Source organism: Salvelinus alpinus, chromosome 5 (assembly GCF_045679555.1).
Source record: "Salvelinus alpinus chromosome 5, SLU_Salpinus.1, whole genome shotgun sequence".
NCBI lineage: Eukaryota > Metazoa > Chordata > Actinopteri > Salmoniformes > Salmonidae > Salvelinus > Salvelinus alpinus.
The window spans coordinates 43,650,253-43,664,574 of NC_092090.1; the positions used below are offsets into that span (position 1 = coordinate 43,650,253).

The 14,322-nt window shown below is 43.0% G+C and overlaps 1 protein-coding gene across 11 annotated transcripts in view; it reads left to right on the forward strand.

The window, feature by feature from the left end:
* LOC139576221 (zinc finger protein 536-like) overlaps positions 1-14,322 on the forward strand; it is a 193,328-nt gene that overhangs the window by 153,497 nt on the left and 25,509 nt on the right. The window lies entirely within an intron of this gene.

Genomic DNA, 14,322 nt, shown 5'->3' on the forward strand with positions numbered 1-14,322 from the left:
ACTGTAATGCGATTTATGTCCACAACTTTGGATAGGAGAAGACATATACTCATGTAGAGTCACATTTAACTAGGCAAGTCAGTTAAGAACACATTCTTATTTACAATGACGGTCGAGGAACAGTGGGTTAACTGCCTTGTTCAGGGGCGGAACGACATATTTTTAGCTTGTCAGCTCGGGGATTCGATCCCAACGCTCTAACCACTAGGCTACCTGCCGCCCCTGTAGTATAATCCAGACACATGTATGCACAGGTAGCATCAGCTTGACAACAGTGTTCTCTAATATGACCAGTTATTCAGGTGTACAAGGGAAGGAATTTCAAATATAGGCATCTTTAGTCCCTTCAGTTTTTTTTCTTCTTCTCCACTCTGCAACTTGTCAATTACGGAGACAAGAAGGAGTGGATTGGGATGTTGCTGTTTAAGGGTGGGAGGTTATAGGGAGGGATGTGGTTGTAAATTGTTCTGCATCTGCTGCTGTGTCCCATGAAAGTGAAGAATATACTGAATCTGATTTCCTGACATGCTACGACAAGCCAGGCCCTCATGAAGAGTCTCCAAGGATTGTTATTATTAAAAAGGAAGGTGTATTCTGTGTGTATGTGTTTATAGATGTTCACTTGTGTGTGGTCATTGTAGTAGCTTTCAACATGAACAAACAAACAAATGAATACATTTCAATAGCATACAGATTTGGGGAGGGGGGTGGGAGTAGGGGGGTGCTCATTTTAGTAACAGATGTCCCACGCAGTGGCTGGTAGGACAGCACTTCACCAACAACACGTGTTAAGTGACAGTGACGGACAGCAGGCAGTCTATTTAATAATTCAATATATTGTAATATTTTTTTCTCTCTCTCTCTGTCTGTTTTTACACTGACGGCAAAATCCAATTCCGCGACATGGTTAGGATTACCCAAATCTGCATTAAATATGCCTTCTTTGGGACGGAAAATACTGACACAGATTGTGGCTTTTGTTTGTCTGTTCATTTCTTTAGTATGTGTGCCTATACGTTGATCATGTATCTGGGTTGAGTAATTAACATGGTGATCTACTTACACACAAACATACACAGATACTGTACCATACCCCGTATATATACCAATGGATTTTCAGGCCCGTGCCACCACATTCCCAAGTGTTTTTCTATCAGTTTCTGTTTTTTTTTTGGGGGGGGGGGGGGGGTACTGTAATCAGATGACTAAAAAGACAAAAGGGGAGAGTAGACACAGGTCTTTACATTTCCCCAGCACAACGATGCGGGTAAGTGAGCCTCAACTGACCAGAAATGATTTGCCTCTGTCTGTTAGACACGTAATGGAGTCATTTAACTAGTCAAATTAGGAGCTGCAGAGATGCCGCATGCTTCATTACTGGGTTCCAATGGGCACCATTTTACATTTACGTCAGGAATCATTTCAGGGCAAATTAATGTTTTTATTGTCTTTCGAAAATACACCCACACGCACCCAGGCTCGCCACATCTAAAAGTTTAGCACCACCTAGAGGTCTGAGACAGGCACTGAGAGGGAACTCCAACCCAGCAGAGTTGTTAGGTTAGGGGGGGTATCATGTTTAGATGATAGTCAGTCAGTCCATTCTTAGATCCAAACTCTAAATCAGAAGCATGTGATGGAGGATGTAGAATGTGTCCAGCAGCGTGGGACATCAAACTCTGAGTCTGTGAGCGACAGCGCTGAGGGCTCTGGCACCTGTCAGCAGGAGGCTTTGACACGTCTGATTACAGACAAGAAGCAGGCCCCGTCCAGAATACAGACTAACCACGTTTTGGGTTTCTACACTATTTGTATTGGGCATGTGGTGAAGGTTACCACAGGATCCGTTCTTTCCATCCAAATCATTATTTAATCAACTCTGGATTTGATCAAATCCTCATAGAAGTTTTGAGTTTTTTTTGTATTAAAATATCTGTTTTGGTCACAGTTGATAGACTGTCGTGGTGTTCCAGCAGAGAGCTCACTTTAGACGTGGAAGTACATGAGCCATAGGCACCTTTGAGTTGGCTGCTGAATTATATGTCCTGTTGACATCCCATGCGAGATAAATTACTAAAACAATCTACAGTTGAAGTCGGAAGTTTACATACACTTAGGTTGGAGTCATTAAAACTCATTTTTCAACCACTCCACAAATTTCTTGATAACAAACTATAGTTTTGGCAAGTCGGTTAGGTCATCTACTTTGTGCATGACACACGTAACTTTTCCAACTATTGTTTACAGACAGATTATTTCACTTATAATTCACTGTATCACAATTCCAGTGGGTCAGAAGTTTACGTACACAAAGTTGACTGTGCCTTTAAACAGCTTGGAAAATTCCAGAAAATGATGTCATGGCTTTAGAAGCATCTGATAGGCTAATTGACATAATTTGAGACAATTGGAGGTGTACCTGTGGATGTATTTCAAGGCCTACCTTCAAACTCAGTGCCTCTTTGCTTGACATCATGGGAAAATCAAAAGAAATCAGCCAAGACAGACAAATATTGTAGACCTCCACAAGCAATTTCCAAATGCCTGAAGGTACCACATTCATCTGTACAAACAATAGTACGCAAGTATAAACACCATGGGACCACACAGCCGTCATACCGCTCAGGAAGGAGACGCGTTCTGTCTCCCAGAGATGAACATACTTTGGTGCGAAAACTGCAAATCAGTCCCAGGACAACAGCAAAGAACCTTGTGAAGATGCTGGAGGAAACAGGTACAAAAGTATCTATATCCACAGTAAAACAAGTCCAATATCGACATAACCTGAAAGGTCGCTCAGCAAGGAAGAAGCCACGGCTCCAAAACCACCATAAAAAAGCCAGCTACGGTTTGCAACTGAACATGGGGACAAAGATCATACTTTTTGGAGAAATGTCCTCTGGTCTGATGAACTGTTTGGCCATAATGACCATTGTTATGTTTGGAGGAAAAAGAGGGATGCTTGCAAGCCGAAGAACACCATCCCAACCGTGAAGCACGGGGGTTGCAGCATCATGTTGTGGGGGTGCTTTGCTGCAGGAGGGACTGGTGCACTTCACAAAATAGATGGCATCATGAGGGAGGAAAATTATGTGGATATATTGAAGCAACATTTCAAGACATCAGTCAGGAAGTTAAAGCTTGGTCACAAATGGGTCTTCCAAATGAACAATGACCCCAAGCATACTTCCAAAGTTGTGGCAAAATGGCTTAAGGATAACAAAGTCAAGGTATTGGAGTAGCCAACACAAAGCCCTGACCTCAATCCTATAGAAAATGTGTGGGTAGAACTGAAAAAGTGTGTGCGAGCAAGGAGGCCTACAAACCTGACTCAGTTACACCAGCTCTGTCAGGAGGAATGGGCCAAAATTTACCCAACTTATTGTGGGAAGCTTGTGGAAGGCTACCCAAAATGTTTTAGCCAAGTTAAACAATTTTAAGGCAATGGTACCAAGTACTAATTGAGTGTACAGTATGTACACTTCTGACCCACTGGGAATATGGGATAAAATCATTCCCTCTACTATTATTCTGACATTTCACATTCTTAAAATAAACTGGTGATCCTAACTGACCTAAAACAGGGAATTTTTACTTGGATTACATTTTCAGGAATTGTGAAAAACTGAGGTGAAATGTATTTGGCTAAGGTGTATGTAAACCTCCGACTTCAACTGTACATGTTTTTAATAATAAGGATTTTTAAATTATTTTTTATTTTTATGGAACTCAGTTTAATCGTCTGCTTGTTTCCTCATCTAAGCGTTCTCTTGGCCATTTGTTCTCCACTACTTGCATTTATGTTACGCTAGATTGTAGCTGTATTGTATTATGCTGATTGACAGGCAAGGATGTTTGTGTGTGTGTGTGTGTGTGTTTGTTTGTGTTTGTATGTCTTTTTGACTATACACACACCACCCTAGCCCCACCCCCCCTTTTTTTCCCAGACCTTGTTGTGTGCATGACATTCTGTCGATATCGTTACACCCAAACGCTGGACTGTTTGATCCCGTGTTTGGCTGGCACGCTTTTTAGCTGGAGAGGCTGTGTTTGTTCACTGCTGCAGAGCCGTGTTTCTCTCGCCGCCGTTTAAAGGCGTCCACCCGCCCGCCCCAAAAGTTCACTCCTGTCTCTCTGCGATAACCTACAGTCCAACCAGACAGTACGCCTGCTCGGTTTCATACGTTGATATAAAAGCATGTCAGATCTCTGTTAACCGGTTACATTTACAGATAAGAGAATTAAGATGTGATACTAGGAGTTTGAAATAACCTCGACTTAAAGTTGCTCGATGGATTCACTGATCTCTCTACTGGTCCCGATTCCTGTCAGTCGAACAGTCATCCCCTCCTCTTTATCTTCTTTGTCCATAAAGAAAAGGAGAGGAGAGACACATTCTCCATCTTCTGTTGAAGTTTTGTTTTTATTCTGTCTGTTCTATATTGATCCTGAGTGTGGCTGGTTATCTTTGCAAGGTGGGCAGTTATAGATGAATACACAAAGCCTTTCATTTGGACAAGGGATCATTGTGCTGTCATCCTCCCACGCCTGGAGAGCAGCGAGAAGGCAGCCATCGATGGGCCTTCCCGTCATCCAAGGGCATCACGTTAGTCTGAAAGAAATATCTGGGCATAGTTGCTTGAATACAGCACTTAAAATGCCCTTGCTTGACCTTTATCTCAACATATTTGGGGCATTTATTATGGATGGATATGATCAGGTTTTTGCTGGTAGTGTGTTTCTGGCGGTCACTCCATAGTTCCAGAAGGCACTCTGCAGGACTTCACCAGGCTCAGAATTCTGGGAGAACTGCCCAGGGGTTTCTTCTGACCTCATGAGTTAAAAGGAAGCAGCATGAGATCGAGAGAAAGAGCGAGAAAAAGAGAGAGATACAGACGGAGAGAGTGAACCAGAGAGAGAGAGCAGAGAGAACGAGAGACCAGGGAGAGAGGCCTTGTGATCAAGAGAGTGAGGGGAGTGGGGTGACATCTTGAGGGTTCCGGTCCCATCCACTTCAGGCCACTCATAGGCTGGCCTCTACAGCCCATTGTTTCCCACAGCACCCTGCACCTGATGCTCATAATTACTCTTAAACAAGGTAATAGTGTAAAATGAATGCTGTGCTCTCTCCCTGAGGGGAACAAAGAAGCCTTATTATACAACCTCGTCAGCTCTCCTGTGTGTCTCAGCGCTGTACAATCACTGTTTTCAGCAGGATAAACAGCATGTGGTAAACGGAGAGAGAGAGAGAAAACGACAAAAGAAAAGTGGTTGTCTCAGCCATCAAACGGCAGTCTCTAAGTGTAACTTCTGCCCTTAATTTGTTCAAAAATGTGTCTTCTCTGTTCTCAGTTCTTTGCAGTTTGTTTAATTTATTTGAGGCGCAGAAACACACACACACACAAGCGTGCGCGCTCACAAACTCGCCGCTAAGTCGAGAGACGTCTTCTCATTGGGAAATCTTTCAATAAATCAATGTGGCTTTAAACACATTTCCCCCGTGACATCACTGAACTGGTAAGAACTGAACTAATCTCTTTTGAGGCTATCGGAGAGCTTTGAACAAAATCTAGTTTGCATCTCTCAGCAAGGTTATTTGTCAATGACTTATAATCCCAGGTACATTTCCCGGGTTTTTATATTAGAAACGGGTAAATGGTTCTCATGTCTGATGTTTCTCAGCCTTGGGAAAGGAGAGAGACGGCTAAGGAACAAAAGGAATGTTATGGATTTCAATGTCGAAACAATGAGAGGAGTGAGTGATCAACATAGGATTGTTTCTACATTACCTTTAGACTTGTTTCTGCCTTACCATCCTGGAAATGAGTCAACTAATGATAATGCTGATCCTATTTTATACTAGTGAGATGTGCGCCATAGAAACGGAAGAACACTGTATTTTTGAGTTGTTCAATCAATATGTCTGGACAGTAAACTCCCCTTTCATCTCTCCCTACTGGCCAAACACTGGTTGAATCAGCGTTGTGTCCACATCATTTCAATGAAATTACGTTGACCCAACGTGGAATAGATGTTGAATTGACGTCCGTGCCCTGTGGGTCCTTTCTCATCCTCATCTCAGTCATGTCGTCTACCTGTACTGTAAGACACTGTCCACACCAGACAGAGTGTCATGCACAGAGCAATGAAGTGTTCCTCTTGAGGGTGTCACTACCTTGTCTAGTCCCTCCAAGGGCACGGTACTGGCCAAGAGCAGGAACAATCATCACCAAGGCTTTACCTACTTGGTAATTTATGAGGACTCAATTAGAAGTGCACACAAAGTAATGATTCTGAAAAACGCCTCGTCCGTGTTGTGAAGTTTTATGTTCCGCTTTCTGCTTATTAGAACTGCCACCCCAGCTTCATAAACAGTGTTTGGAGATAAATAATTGATATTACACATTATCGCTCCGGAGCGAAAGAGAACATCTCCTTTTTTTTTGCCGTGGTGAGTTTGCGTAGGGGGCCATTTCACTACAGAGGCCCCACCTCCTCTTCCATTCCCGCCCCCCCCCCACCCCACCCAACCTCCTCTGAAAAAAAGGAGAGAACTTTAGCAGGACGCGTCCCCTTGTGCAACGTTCCTCAGTGATCACATCTTTATACGTCGAAAATCTTTCTTTGATTTGCCTTCGCTCTACGAATCTGTTTCCCTTTTCACACAAAATCTCACGGAAAACTTTTGCCATATCTGTCATCTCAAAACTGAGTCTTGGTCTCAGATGAACAGTTTTGATCTTTCTCGACTGTTTACGGCCGCGTCAAGTGAAAAAAAAAGACTTGCTGTAAGTGCTTACACCAGCACTAAATAGTTTGACATCTTGCTCTCTAACAACGTCTTTAAAGTAAATAAAAAACTAAACAACGGCCTAGCCTGCAATTAAACTGTAGATCTGAATATGACATGTTTGTACCGGAGTGATTTCTCTTTGCCCTTTTCATGTATCGTTTTTTTAAGGGATTTCTGTGTGTGTGTAATATTGTACGGGCTGTGTCAGATCACAAGGGGACTGTAGCCGGGGTTGAGATGTGGCCTGTGCTGATAGCCTCTGGTCACGGCTGCTTTAGTCCCTCCATTCTCACTGAGTGTTTAAGGCTAGACAGTGGCGTTCATCCACCGTGGGCCGAAGGACGCACTCACGACGCCACACTAAACCTGAAGAGGCTGCCTTTCACACTGCCTCACAACGCGCCGCCACACACGTACTTTGAGAGTGCAGTAATATGTGATACAATTCCATTCTCAAATCCATTCTCCCACACTGAGGTCACATGTTACAGGCTGACTGAGAGGGGTAATAGGAAAGATCCTAGTGGGAGGAGCTGGTCTAATCATGAAGAGCAGGGTGTCACTGCTTAAGGCCTGGGGTTAGAGATACTGTGCTGTAGCAGAGGCTAAGGATTCACCAGGAAGTAAAGTCCAAACAGTCCACTAGCTTCATATGGTGTTAAACTCAATGCCCCAATGTAGATTGGGGCATTGAGTTTAACACCATATGAAGCTAGTGGACTGTTTGGACTTTACTTCCTGGTGAATCCTTAGCCTCTGCTACAGCAGAAGAAGCAGAAGAAGCTGAAGAAGCCATTTGAAGAAGCTGTAGAATGAACAACCTGTGTATGTCAAACGCAGTTGCAGAAGAAAATCGTCTGTTTCTTTCACTGTTTCTGTTACTGGAGCGGAAACAATGAGCCTCCTGGATGTGCTGGCTGACCATTGCAGGGTAAGAGAGGGAGGGAGAGGAAGACTGAGCCGGAGAAATGCGGGGGGGGGGGATCCTGGAAGGTTTCGTATATCATAATTATCCCGTTAAGCAACGGAGGGGTTCCCTTCGGGAATTATTCTTAAATGGAGGATTTGCAACGAGAATGGGTCAGAAATGCTTCCAGCAAGCAGGAAATCCTGTTTTCATTTACATAATCATATCACCACTTCTCTTTGGTCCCTTCTTAAAGGCGGATGCTAATTCACAGCCCAGCTTTTGTAGGTTTAAAGCTGTTGTTGTTTTTATTCCCTCTAATACGTGTCCCCTTACTGCCAGAGCTTCTCTAAGTCTGTACTCATTTTTTAACCTTATTCTAACCATCTTCTTTGAGCGTGGTTGGCCCTTTTGGCTCTTCTTTCTCGAGCACATATGTGAAAAACAGAAACATAAATAAAAGTTGATTCATGAATAGCGCTGTCTTAATTGAGACCCAGTAAGAGTAAGTAGCAGATGTTATACCGGGAACTGTTGAATCATCAGAGACCAGAGGAAGTCTGCAAAATCATATAATTAAAAAAAAAAAAAAAACAAGCCAGGTGCTCGTGATTTTCCATTGCAGCACACTGTGGTGATGTGGGAGGGGGAACGGGGGAAAAGGAGGAGGAGGATAGGAGAGGGATCAACAGAGAGAGTGCTAGTGCAACGTACTGTAGCACTCAGAGACATTTCTGGTGTCACCCTAATGTTTGATCTTGCCCGTAAACTCTCTTTATTGTCCTTATTACGATAGTAAGCCTCAGATTATTCACCGTCGAGCTTCTCTGAGAAGACGTGTTTCTGTATCATGCTGTTGGTGCTTCCACAATCACGAGTGTATTCAAAGTTTACGATGAACACAGAGAAAGCGAAGTGTTCCCTGTTTGCATCTCCCTGCTAGTCTGAATCCTCATCACTGAGCACATCCCAAGTCTCCAGCTGCCTTCTTTTCTTGTTTTAAACTCCTGTCCCTGATCCATTAGGAGCCCATCTTATATTGTAAGGGTGATTCCTGCCCTAGGAAGTGCTTCAGCGGCAGGCAGGCTCCTATGCTTTGTCTGTCTGTAGTAGTAGAGTAGGGAACCTGTGAGGAGGTGCAGTGACAGGCCCACTGTGGTGGATTAAAGGCCCACTCTGTTTCTCCTCATCTCTCTCTCTCACTGTCTTTCACCCCCCCCCCCCGTTTCTCTGAAGTGACAGACAGTGTCGTTCTCGTCACTCAGAGGGGACCTCGTCCCAGGCTGACAGAGTCGCTTCAGCGTTCTTCTCCATTCCCACCGCAGCGCGACGCCACACAAAATTAGTAACCAGATATGGCAGTGGCGTGATGCTAGTGCGAATAATACCACACACTCGAGGGAGCCCAGAGCTGTGAGATTAGCACAGACAATTAATACAGGACATGCCTGCGAGAGGGCCTCGGAATATCTTTATGTTGTTTTAGCCGCTACGGCTCTAAAACTGAAACTGTCCCTGTGTGTCGGTGTTCGAGGGAGTGTGTATGTGTGTGTGTGTGTGTGTGTGTGTGTGTGCGTGCTCTTTCATGTCTGTATGTTGTGGAATTGAAACCTTCATTTTGACAGGTGTTGTGATCTCATCTTCCTTTTTATAGCCCTGAAGTCATGTACTGTACGGTAGCTTGTCAGACATTCTTGTCCATTGAATATCACTAACAACTGTAACGGTAACATTTCCAGCCTGTAGTCCATGTGTAAGTGAAGGAAGGAAGTGTGTGCGGTCTATGTAAGCACAGCTAGGCCTTCCCTGCGTACAGGCTTGATAGAATAAAAAGCATGCTTCATACTCAAATGAGGCCTGATGAGCACATATGACCTCACCTCTTCCCGTTGCCAAACAAAAGGTCCCTTTTACAATAGTGAGGGGGGGGGGGGGGGGGGGGGGTGTAGAGTACAGAAGATCCCCGGCTCGTCCCACCAACCAGAATGTGCCCTCTACAAAGACAACAAAAAAACTTTTAGCGACAGCCTTTGGTTGACCTTGTTAGCGCCAGCGCACTTGGGTAATCTGTGGTTAATTATTTTTTCCCCTCCCCTTCTACATTAGACTACAGCTTGTGCTCAGACCACAAGCATGAGATTTTTTTGGGTTGCACATTCCAACGCCATTATGTTACATTGTTGCTGAATAAAGGCTGGTATTATGTTCCCGCAGTAAAGGGCAGAAGTGGACAGAGTTTTTATCTGCTGAACGAATCAATCAGGATTATGTCAGCTGAAAAGAATCACAGACAGCAGTCGCCAGTGTGTGTGTGTGTGTGTGTATTTGAAATGTTGCTCATTTAAAGGGGAGCTATTTGTTGGTTATGAGTACATGGGGGGTGTCTGTGATGTCATTTCTCGGTACAGAGAGGATCTCTTCTATTTATTTTATCCTCTGTGGGAGGATTGGAAGGGCGCTCATTATCATTTCAGCAGAAATGATTAGGAGATCAAATAGAGATCGAATGCCATTTCCTTCCATTAATGCGGGGGGTTTAGTGCGTCTGTCATGGCATGGCTGTCCGGCTGCCTGTGGGAAAAAGACAGAGGGAAGAATGGAGGAGAGGATTAAGAGGGGACCGGGGCTTGGCAAGGGAGTGCAGGGCTATTCATTAGCAGGGCCCAAAGAGAGGCACACTGGCATGCATAGAGTGAGAGAGATAGATAGATGAGCAGTAGCTCTACCACACAAAATGGAGGGTGAAGGCAAAAGTCAGTGATCACATGGTCAAGTTTGCTCTCCACATTGTGCAAACCTACTCATGCAACACTTTGTCCTGCTTTGAGACTCACACGCGTTAGGGTGAGGGTCCTGCCCTCTGGGGTCACATTCAAACAACCCACCTTACTGTTGGGCCTAACAGGCTGCTAATGCCTTGCCAGCAGTGGTGTAAAGTACTTAAGTAAAAATACTTTAAAGTACTACTTAAGTAGTTTTTGGTATCTGTACTTTACTATTTTTATTTTTGACAACTTTTACTTTTACTTCACTACATTCCTAAAGAAAATAATGTTGTTTTTATTCCGTACATTTTCCCTGACACCCAAAAGTTTAAATGGTCCAATTCACGCACTTATCAAGAGAACATCCCTGGTCATCACTACTGCCTCTGATCTGATGGATTCACTAAACACAAATGCTTCGTTTGTAAATGATGTCTGAGTGTTGGATTGTGCCCCTGGCTATCCGTAAAATAAAAACAACAAGAAAATTGTGCTGTCTGTTTTGCTTAATAAAATGAATTACAAATGATTTATACTTTTACTTTTGACTTTTGATACTTTTTACAAGTACATGTTATCAATTACATTTACTTTTGATACTTAAGTATATTTAAAACCAAATACTTTTAGACTTTTATTCAAGTAGTATTTTACTGGGTGACTTTTACTTTTACTTGAGTCATTTCATATTAAGGGTCTATACTTTTACTCAAATATGACAAGTGGGTACCCTTTCCACCACTGCTTGCCAGTCACACAACCAACCCTCAAGTCACGACCATGACACAGAAATGTGCCTATGTGCCATTTGTTGGTCAAATTAGGCTCAAATTGTGACTGCATGTTTGAATTCGGAGTTCGAATAACGCTCTCGCTGTTCTGTGATCTGTGAGTTCAAATCCCTCCATTAGCGCGCGAGGGTTATTTTGCCCATCAGAAGCACTACAATCTTGCATACTTCTTCCGTCTGAATAGCCATTCTCTCTGTGTTGTATTTATGTATTGAAAAAAAAAAGGCAATAGATCAAGCACATTCCATTATTCTCTTCTAAGATCATTAGCAAATATAATTAGATATGAAAGAAAGTCATTTGGAAAAGGGGCGGGGGGGGGGGGGGACGCTATCAGGCAAAGAAGACAGATTGTTGCATCAGAGTGTTTGGGCTTAAATTGCTCAGCAGAGGTATTATCTATCTAACCATCTTAGTCTCAGAAACAGTCCCTGGGAGAGGGAGGGCACTCACTCCAGCCCACTGTTTCTCAACCAAGACCTAGCTTTTTCCTGTACGCCCATGTCTCATACAATACCTACGGGTAAGGAGGAACGCATAAAATAACATCTTAGACAACAATACCTACATTGTGTAGTGCCATTCTTTAAAAATACAATATCAGATAGAGCAAAATAGCCCCCCCCCCCCCCCCCCCTGCATATATGGATTCTCCTTTTGTACTTTTGTCTTACCTAAAAAGGAAACACAAATATTTTTTCCTTGATGCAGTATAAGCTGGGAACCTATTCATTGTGCCACTACCACATGCAGGAGTTTGTCACTGTTTGTGCACCTTAACGCGGTAGTGTGCTTTCTAATGGGGATCTGAGCAGAAACAGCCATAAACACAAAATCCTGCTGTGTCTCACCGCAAATGTGCTTTTTTCTTCTTTAGTGGTGCTTTGAGGGATGGGGGTGGATGTGGATTCCTCTAGTCTTTGTGAATCACAGCAAATGGTATTCATAAACATCCTGTATTCATTAAAACCTTCTAAAAATATGATTTGGGTTCACTTCCTCGCGCTCAAGCGGTGGTGTGTGCTGTTCATATTTACATATTTATAAATACTGGCTTTACAATGAGGCCTACCTTTGCCAAAAACAACACTTTTTCGACTGTCGCCCGGATGCCTGGGAGAGAAGAAAGTCCTCTGAGGCACCTTCAATGGCAGTACTCTATTGTAACTGCCTGTTTGCCTGCCTGCCTGCCTGCAGCAGACTCAAATGTACATAGGGCATCAGTCACTTCCATGGCACTTATGTTACAGATAAACTCAAGTCTCATGCAGTCAAACCCACATCATTAGAAGACTAGCACTTAATCTACAATACATGGAGGCTAGGATTATCTGGGGGAATTACTTCTCCTGCTTTAGTTTTGGCCTCATCAGAATTCTACATTTTTGTCTCAAACCTTTACATACCAGTAACAAATCCAGAGCAAAACACAATGTAAAATAGAAGGATTTATACTGTTTTCCATAGTAACCGATTAGCGTAATAGTCTTGTGTAGTTTGCGCACTAGCGAGGCTTTCACAGCAAAACGGCTTGTGAATGTGTCAGGTGAGAGACTGCTTAGAGACCCCGACGCTAACACGAGTATTTCCCAAGGCGGTTAACAACACATGCTCTCAGCCTTGTGTTAGGCCATTGTTCTGTCCGTCTATTCATTTATCCTTTCTGTTAAGCATGACACATGTATTAACACAGGATGGATCCTGGAGCTATGTGTCCTCTTACCATATGCCTGGGTTTCTAGGCCCCTCTTCTCCAGTAAATGGCCATTCTGACTGTTATCTCACAGTTTACCAGTAGAGGGCGTCATCACCCTTTCAGCATTTTCAATAGTCCTTTTGACTACGGTGCATTTTTGCAAATTACTGTAAAATATATACGTTCTCATACAAATAATGATCTAATCAGTCGTCACAGATATAGAGAGTATTGCTGACCTGATGCTGTTGTATAAATTGTAGCATTTACCCATCCCAATATTATTATTTTTGCATAATACATGTAATGCTTTTCCTAATGGTAGGATTCCTTACATTATAATGATAAAGTATGTAGTCTACAGCATTGACCAGATAGTATTTATTTAAACAGTATTGACCTGGTATGATAAACAGTAGTTGTTTTTAAGATGGCAGACACAAGTGGAATGTCAACAAGGTCCTTGGGTTGGCTGGTGAGGTGCATCTGTTCCGCACACGAATGGGAAATTAAAACCGAGAGGAAGTTATGAGGAATCTATAAAGTTGGCCTGGAAATCTCCCGCCCGCAGTGGCAGTTGTTGGGGGAGACGAAATGTCATGCTTAAATAATAACATTCCAGGTGGCTTAGTTAATGAACAGTGAAAATCAAATATGGGGCTTAATCTGTAACTCATTACTGGAAGTTTTTTTTTTTAAGAAGGAGGGAAATCACAAGGAGAAGCCACCCTTGAGAGACCAGAGACTTTTTATGTAAAGAAAAACATTTGTTTGTTTATTAGGTGGACTACGACAAGATATTTTGTTTAGGGGCGGAGGGGGAGGGGCTCCGTATGTTAGACATTTAGGATGCCATTGGCTGCGTTCCAAAATGAAGCTGTTGATAGACATTTAGTCTGATTTCTTAGTGAATGGCTGAGTAATGATCGATGTATGCGTGAAGCATAGATGTAGACATAGAATAGTCTAAACCATCCGGCTGTTCCACCATATAAAAAGCATACATGACATACATAGGCTTAGTCTGCCATCTAGTGGTCAAAGTTGGCTCTGACAGTATTTCTTTAAGACTGCGTCGTGGTACAGAACCATGCAGATGAGACTGCAAATGATGGGCAGAACAGTGATGCTCTCTCTTTAAGAGATTAAAGCAGTTGTGTGCAGTATGTCTTGAAAGTTAACACCCAGAGATGAACATTTTAATTTGTTAATGCGTCTGGCATAGGATGTTTCAAGTGTGAATGACGATTGCTTGCAACTCAGACGAGCCCTGAGAGCTACTTTAATTCTCGTTAGAATCTTCATCTGCCTTTTTCTAAACTGTTTGACATATTTACATTTACATTTAAGTCATTTAGCAGACGCTCTTA